The sequence below is a fragment of the Mus caroli genome, unplaced genomic scaffold, assembly GCF_978045245.1.
Source record: "Mus caroli unplaced genomic scaffold, Mus_caroli_1 scaffold_3, whole genome shotgun sequence".
Classification (NCBI taxonomy): domain Eukaryota; kingdom Metazoa; phylum Chordata; class Mammalia; order Rodentia; family Muridae; genus Mus; species Mus caroli.
The window spans coordinates 49703730-49709791 of record NW_028227258.1 but is presented as its reverse complement, the minus strand read 5'-3'; the positions used below and the strand labels follow the sequence as shown (position 1 = coordinate 49709791).

The 6062-nt window shown below is 37.4% G+C and overlaps 1 pseudogene; it reads right to left on the bottom strand.

Annotated features, from left to right (window-relative positions):
* Positions 1-1224: 1224 nt before the first annotated feature.
* On the bottom strand, positions 1225-1565 carry LOC110291774 (large ribosomal subunit protein eL34 pseudogene; annotated as a pseudogene).
* Positions 1566-6062: the final 4497 nt, after the last annotated feature.

Here is a 6062-nt window from a genome sequence, read left to right as displayed (position 1 = left end):
TGGAATATATATATATTCATGTATATGCGTGTGTGTGTTGTGTGTGTGTGTGTGTGTGATGAATAGGAATAAGATGGGGTAAAAATAAGATATCTAGGGGTGAAGAGAATAGAGAATTAATTTTTGTAAAATTTAAGTACATTGAATTTAAAACATAAGAGCAGTATCAAATAACTGAAAAAAAACCCCCATATCTCCTCACAACAGGGCTTTCATTAATATGTAAATTATGACCCAGTGAGTGCTTTAACAAAACTACTTGTTAAGCAATGAATGTTTGTATTTCCTTCAGATTTCCTCCTATGATTGAGTCCTGAACCCCAGTGTGATAGGGAGCTCATTAGAGAGAGGTTGTGCCAAAAGAATTTGCAGTTCTTGTGGTGGAATTAGAAACTGTATAAGAAAGATGTGTGTGTGTGTGTGTGTGTGTGTGTGTGTGTGTGTGTGTGTGTGAGAGAGAGAGAGAGAGAGAGAGAGAGAGAGAGAGAGAGAGAGAGAGAGAGAGAGAGAGAGGAGGAAAAATGATTCCTGCATTCATGTGAGGACCCAATCAACTAGAGGCAAGGCAGGGATGGTACTCACAATCTGGTCTTTGGATTATGAAAAGTATCTTTTAACTGTGTGAGCCAGTCAGTTGGAATGGTGTTACAGTTCCCTATACTGAAAATGTGCTCCCACATTGTACTTCTTGCTCTTCCTAACTTAGACCACAAGCATGCATTAGCTTTCTCACATAGTACTTCCATTTTTGAGCACAAGGGTCTCTCTGTTCTCTGCAATCCTTTCTGTCCTACTTTGTAAAGGTAAGCTGAATATGCAGGCTTACCCACTAGTCTTAATATTGATATAGTTTGGCATATTTTGAACACATTTTTAAAAAATCTGATACCCCCCAAAGTGACCACACTACATTTATGTAGTGTCTATTTTTCTATTTCCCATGGTCTGTGAAGGAAGAGTTTGTGTTGTTTTCTGCAGTCCGGATGGGTTGATAATCAAATGCTATTTGTTCTTGTTGATTCTCAGCCTAGCTATTATTTTTCTTATCTCCATCTTTTAGGTGAACTGTCCCTGTGTCTATTTATTTTTATATTCATCCTTTTTAGCTTATTAGTTTGTCTTTCTTTGATTTCAAACTTGGTCCAGTATCTTTTGAGGATACACAGTAGAGAAATCGGTTTCTGTTACATTGACTTATCTCAATTGAAAAAAATGCTTCATATTTTATTTTGCTCTCTGACTCTAAGATTGTGCCTTCAATACTTTCACAGTGATTTTCTGCTTTTCAGTAAGAAACTCACATTGGATCTCGTCCTGGACACAATTGGTGCCGGTGGAAACACCACAGGCCCTACTGACATGGTTTTTCATTTTTGATAATCTCATAAGGACTTTAGGTCTCACAGCATGAACTGCTTGAAGTCAGCTTGAATACATACCACATACAGATGTTGGCACATAGATATAAAGACATATAATTCTAAACCAGGGGTTAAGAACAGCCTAGCTTTGTTAGAGACTGTATTATAGAAAAGCTTAAGATAGAATGTCAAATGCTGGACCATTGTGATTGCCTCTAAATGCTTTCCCTATAAAGCACTTTAAAGGTGGGGACACTGGAACCTTGAATGTTTCTCCAAAGAAATCTTCAGACACTCAATATAAGGAAGATTTCCTGGCTGTTTCCATTTTCTTTCTGTTTCTGTCACCCACTATCTTGATTGTTATTTCAACAACAGTGCTGTGTTTCTGCTCTGTTCCATTTGCTTTTGGTCTCAGCTGGAAGACTTCCCTTTCAGGTATCTATTTGCTCCTATCATGTGGAAATTATCTTTAACGTGGCTGTACATCATTTACTCATTCTGCAAGTGACACTGCTTAGTGTCAGTGCTTGTTGTTGGTGCTGACAGTGCTACCTCCCTTGTTTTGTTTGAAATTCTGACAGGTTTGCAGGGCATTAGTATCCAGTAAGTAAGAGTAACTTTTTCTTTTTTCTTTTTTCTTTTTTTACCAGTTTCCACAGTTTAACATAGTATTCATGGAGTAAAAATGAGAAAAAAATATTTTTCTTCCTCTAGTTTCACATTTTTGTCTCTTAGTTATTCAATGGAGGGGCTTAAAGGAAATGAATTGCATTTTAGGGATACAGTATTGATGTGATTTCTCTCTTGAATTATTTTTCTAGCTTTTGTTTGGTCTTTTAATTTTTAGGAAAGGTGGTTATCATTTTGAAATTTAGAAATAATTTAAAAATGTACAGCAATATGCAGTGAAACATCTCATTTGCACATTTCCACTCCTTTGCTTGGTTATCATTACTCAACTCCATTGGTAACTATGTTGATTAATTTTGAATATATCATCCCAGAGTTGGTTTTTTGTTTTTTGTTTTTTTTGTTTTTTTTTTGGGTTTTTTTTTTTGTTTTTTTGTTTTTTTTTGAGACAGGGTTTCTCTGTGTAGCTCTGGCTTGTCCTGGAACTCTCTCTGTAGACCAGGCTGGCCTTGAACTCAGAAATCCACCTGCCTCTGCCTCCCAAGTGCTGGTATTAAAGTTGTGCACCACCACCGCCCAGCTTTTTTTTTTTTTTTTTTAATGTGCACGTGATGTAATCTGAATGTTTGTGTCTCCAAAGCTAGAAATCAGGTATACAATGTGACGGTATCAGGAGCAAGGCCTTCAAGATGGGATTGGACTAGGTCTGAGGAATGTTCATCAATGTGATCAAGCCCCCATTAGCGAGTCCACATACTCATTAACCATAATTATCACTATCTAGAAGAATTTCCAGAGAAAGGATTCAATATAATTATGCTCCAACAACTCAGAGAAGACTAAAAACAAAGGGCTGTAAATAAAGAAGACAAGTCAAGAGATGGAATTGCTGAAGAACAATCAAACAGAAATAATGCCAGAAACCAAAACCCTGTAAGTAAAGAAAACCTCAGTGGAAAGCCTTGCAAACAAAATTATTTGAAAACAGAGACTCGGATAAAAGGCAAGGCATAGCAAGGTGATCATTCTGTAAAGAAGAGGTTTAAAAATAGATGTATGGTCAGAACAGGGGAGAGTTTTGAGGAACATGGAAAGATATAAACTTTAAATTATAGACATAGAAGGAAAAGAATGCCAAAGGGTTCAAAAGAGATCACAGAAATAGATAAAGCAAAACAAAACCTAAATTTATAAAAAGAGATGCTTATCATGATACTAGAGACTCACAGAACAACAATTAGACAGGATGAGAAAAAATGTATTCTAACATGTTATAGATAAAATATTAGAAGCAATAGAAAAGGTTATTGAGGGTCTGACGAGATGGCTCAGCAGTTAAGAGCACTGGGTACTTTTCCATAGGACTCTGTTTCAACTCCTCTCAAATACATGGCCACTCACAAACATCTCTAACTCAAGTTCTAAAGGACTGGTCATCCCCCTCTGACCTCTACATGGTACCAGGCATGCACACAGTGCACAGACACACATACAGACAAAATACCCCAGGAGTTAGGCATAGTTCTGTGACCAGGAAAAGGCAAGTGTGTTAGTTAGGGTTTCTATTGTTGTGATAAAATACAATGAACAAAGACGCTTTGGAGGAAAGGACTTATTTCAGCATACAGTTCCAAATGATTGCCCATAATCAAAGGAAATCTGGGCAAGTATTCAAGGCAAGAACCTAGAGTCACAACTGATGCAGAGGAATAGGACTTACTGCCTTGTTGGTTCTTATATAATTCAAGGCCACCTGCATAAGGATGGCACACTCACAGTAAGCTGAGACTTGCAAAAGACAAAAAATCACTAATTAACATAATACTCCACACAGACTTGGCTCTGGGCAAATCTTACTAGCTTTCTTATGTAAACAAACAAATGTAATGAAAAGGAAATCAGGAAAACAATTTTATTAACCAGAGCATGAAAACATTATCTTGTGATAAATTTAACAAAGGGAGTAAAAGATTTGCACAATTAAAAAATATAAAAGGAAGAAGAAATATACTGAATTAGGAGATGAAATGCCCTCCATGATCATGGATTGGTAGGATTAATATTGTGAAAATGACTATCCTACCAAAAGCAATTTACAGAATTAATGACACATCTATCAAATTCCCAATTACAGAAATTATAACTGTAATTTCAAAACTCATGTGAAAACACAAGAGACCAAGGACAGCCAAAACAGTTCTGAACAATAATAAATACTACCAGACATATCACTGTTCTTGATTTCAAATTATAATACAGAACTATAGTAATAAAAACGATGTGGTATCAGTATTAAAACAGACATTTTGATCATCGGAATAGAATCCAGGACTGAGATAAAATGCCACACTTCTGCCACCAGTTCTTTAACAAAGATGTCAAAAATACTTATCAGAGAAGGAGAGCTTCTTCAGCAAATGGTGCTGGGCAAATTGGATAGCTATGAGATACAGAAAAGCAACTAGAGTGTTATGTCTCACCTTGCACAAAACTCAGCTCCAGGTGGATTAATGATCTCAAGGTAAGAATTTGACTTGAAAGATAGAAAGAAGTTACTCCTGAGCTTACAGGTATGGGAAAGACAAGATGTTGCTTGCATTAAGTCCAAGAGTAGACAAATGGAACCTCACAAAATCAAGAATTAAAAACAAGAACAACAACAATAACAAACAAACTAACAACTTGGGGAGAAAGGCTTTATCTCATTCACAGTTCCATATAACAGATCATTACTAAAAACAGTGAAGGTAAGAACTCAAGCCTAGCAGAAATCTGGCATTAGGAACTGATGCAGAGGCTGTGGAAGGGTACAGCTAACCCCTAGGGTGGTGCTCTTGGTTGCTATAAGAAAGCATTGGTTCACTCCAGGGATAGTGTTTCTGCTTGGTGTGAGAAAGCAGGCTGAGCATAACATGAGGAGCAACTGTGTAAACAATGCTCCTTCATGGTCTCTGCATCACCTTCTTACATGTTTCTCCTCTGATGTGCCTGGATGATGGAATACTGTGGGTAAGTTCAAATAAAACTCTTTCTCCTCAAGTTGCTTGTGGTCATACTATTTCACCACAGCAATATAAACCTTAAGTAAGGCATATTGCTAATGAAGATGTAGCTCATATACTCAATGGAATATTTTTTAGCTGTAATGAAAACTGAAATTTACAGGTAAATGGACAGAGCTCGAAATCATCATTATGAATGAGATAGTGTGGACCCAGAGAGACAAACATCACACATTCTATTTCCAGTGGGGATGCTAGCTTTCAATCAGATATGTGTGTTTAAATTAGAGTTCTCATAGATGGCAGGGGACTCATAAGGGGCCATGGGACAGGTTAAAGGAAGGGAGGCAGAGTGCAGTTGGTATGAGGGGTGTGGGAAAGAGGAACAGTGGAACAGTTAGAGTTAGAATAAAGGATGAACGGGCAGGATAAAAGAGTAAATATGGGAGGTATAATGAACACTAAAGACCTATGAACACAAGACATGAAAATCTACTACCATACAAGCATTTTAACTATGTACATATATAAAGGTTTTTAATGGAGTTACCCTGTAGAGGGGGTAGTGCTCCTCCCCCAATATGCTACCAAATAAGTAAAGCACAGTACTAGGTTTGAGTTACATTTCTGAGTTGTTCCTTAAAGGGGTTCTGCCACCTTTCCTCTCTCTTTCTCTCTATGTATATCACAGACTATTGCCATTGCAATACAAATATTGGAATACAAATTATGGTAATACCGCCATGCTGAAGATACCACGACCAGCCTTGATTTCTGGAGAATAAAGATATCCAAATGGTACTAGCCTGGAAGCTGTCTTCCTACAAGCTAGTTTTTTTTTTTATAGTGCTGCAAGGTTCTATGAAAAGTACCCAGAAAGAAAAGCCATCAACGGTGTTGTCCATCTGTGAATCCTGCAGTTCAATAACTCGGGTCTTAACTGTACATACCCACTGATTCAACTGAAGCCCGAATGTTATGAAGCAACAACTAACCACCTTCCGATGGACACTCATGCCTGGTACTGCTAACTGGGCCCACACCCCGTAACTGGATAATGCAGGTC